A 2,649-nucleotide genomic window follows, 5' to 3' on the forward strand; every position below is an offset into this window, starting at 1 on the left:
AATTGCTACAAAGTGATCCCGAATTATGTGCAAAAAATTGTTTATACAATTTTAATAGGGGTCCTGTATTTTGACTAAACGAACTTGGGAACTCAGGAACTGCTGTGTCCTTAAGATAAACTCGGCCACCAGGTCTTATTAAGAAATCACTTGATGTGAAGTGATCTGAACATACAACACTATCTTTAGGACTATTTTCCTTTCCTATACAGCTCAAAATGCGAGAGAGCCAAACGTCTCGGCGTTCAACATTCGAAGGAATCCTAAAATCAAATTACCTAGGTATATTTCCTTTTAAATAATGTTGCCTTTGCAATTCATGTTACTTTTTATTTAACCGTAACACACAATTCACGTTTTAAAAAAATATTTTATATTTTCAATATTATTGCACTGAAAATTTTCTATTTCAAATTTTGTTTTAAACTACCGTCTGTTATCTGTTACGCCCATGGTAAATCTACCTACCTGTGAAAAGAGCGATTGCCTCCACTTTTAAAGCGAAATCTACATATAACACAATATTTTCCCATTGTCTATTCACAAAAACAATAAATTCTGCCAAAGAAACTAATAATCCACGGTAAACACAACGTTAAACTCAGTAAGCACGCAAAGAATTAATGGCGGCCGACAGTCGTAAACAATAATAAACATCTAGCATAGAGCAGGTACTGCGCGCGCACCTTACCACATGTCTTTAGCCAATGGGAGGCTGAGTTCTCAAAATATTTACAGTAGAATAAAACAAACCAAGACAGTGCACTGTCTATCCTTTCTGAGGTCGTTGGGTGATGACGTCTCGATAAAGCAACGATGAATATGTTCAGAGCATAATATTGACAATAGCAACAAAGTATACTTTATTTATTTCTACATATTCTTGTAATTTATACAGGGATGGCCAGAAGTACGGAATAAAATTCATATCTTTTGAATGAGTTCATTTTTTTTTAAAACGCTGAAATACGTTAACTGATTTTGATTTTTTCCCATCTTTCGGTTATATAATAATTAATTTTTCCTCAACCCCCTAACCCCTAGCTACCCCTACTTTTTTTTTCAAATGGAAACATAAGGCATTAGGGGACTCGTTGAAAAGCTTATAGAAAACCGAATCGAGCGATACCAAATAAACAAGTTTTATTTTTTCAATAGCAAGGTTTTTAGGGTTGTATAAAATACACCTAAATAAAATTCAATTATCTTCAGTGTTATCCTCCATGAATTTGCACAGAATAAAATAAAGAATTTGAACCTGTACCTATCACTGCTAACCACTGATACCACTTACTTGCCAGATTTTCTGGTTAATTTTTCGCTTTAATTGTAAATTGGAGTTTGAAACGTTACTATTGTGTCAAAATCAAGTTATTTACTGAATTGCAATGATATTGTCAGAAAGGAAACGCATCGAAATCTTGATATTGCTTGGATGTGGAGACAAAATAAGAAGTCAGAATGAAGTGTGCGATTTATTTAATGCGAAATATCCCGAAAACCAAATCTCGCAAGGGACAGTTAGTAAAATATTCCTCATACTTCAACTGTTTCATTGGCCCGCAACCACGATGCTTCTCGAACTGCAATTTGAATGTTTCTGAAACAAGAGAAATATCTCAACTATAAGGTATGTCTTGTCCAAGAGCTTTTGGAACACGATTATGATAGGCGATTACAATTTTGTGAGGAAATGATGAGACGGTGTGACGACAATAATGATTTTCAACGAGACGTACTTTAGATGAAATGTTTCCAAATCGCTGGATTGATAGACGGGGTACAGTTGAATGGCCGCCAAGATCCCCCGACTTAACACCCCTGGATTATTTTCTTTGGGGATATTTGAAAGAAAGAATCTTCCAGGACAGACAGGATAATATTGAGAATTTAAAGAACAACAAATAGTGAATGGAGGACATTTTCAGCGTTTGCGACATTGAGTTTATTTTTGTAAATTATCTAGTTGTTTCAATTTGTAAATGAAAAAAAACTTGTTGAAAAAATAAAACGTGTTTATTTGGTGTGACTGGATCCGGTTTTCTATAAGCTTTTCAACGAGCCCCCTCATGCTTTATTTGCTCCATTTGAAAAAAAAGTAGGGGTAGCTGGGGGTTAGGGGATTGAAGAAAAATTAATTATTATATAACCGAAAGATGGGAAAAAAATCAAAATCAGTTAACGTGTTTCGGCGTTTTAAAAAAATTAACACATTCAAAAGATATGAATTTTATTCCGTACTTCTGGTGATCCCCGTATTACGTGCATAAATAATTAAATTCGTATCTTTCATATAATTCTTGCTGGTGACATCGTTATTATCATTACTGAATTGAATAAATCATTTCCAATTAGTTGCTGTTTCTTTCCTGTTAGTAAAAAAGTGATTGAAATTCAGATATCATATAAAATTTAAAGAGAGGATAAGTGTAGTAATCGATGCTGATCGATCTGTATTGGTAATTGACTACTTTTACTAAATATTTAAACATGGAAATCAATTGCTTCATGAACAAAATGAAATTTTAAGAAGATAGACTGACACGTATTACTTATTTTTAAGTTGTTTTATTTGTAATATATATTTACTTTGTTACTTGTTTGTTATGAATAAATATTTATTTTATTTTAATTAGGCACAAATAATTT

The sequence above is a fragment of the Anoplophora glabripennis genome, unplaced genomic scaffold, assembly GCF_000390285.2.
Source record: "Anoplophora glabripennis isolate ALB-LARVAE unplaced genomic scaffold, Agla_2.0 scaffold227, whole genome shotgun sequence".
Taxonomy (NCBI): Eukaryota; Metazoa; Arthropoda; class Insecta; order Coleoptera; family Cerambycidae; genus Anoplophora; species Anoplophora glabripennis.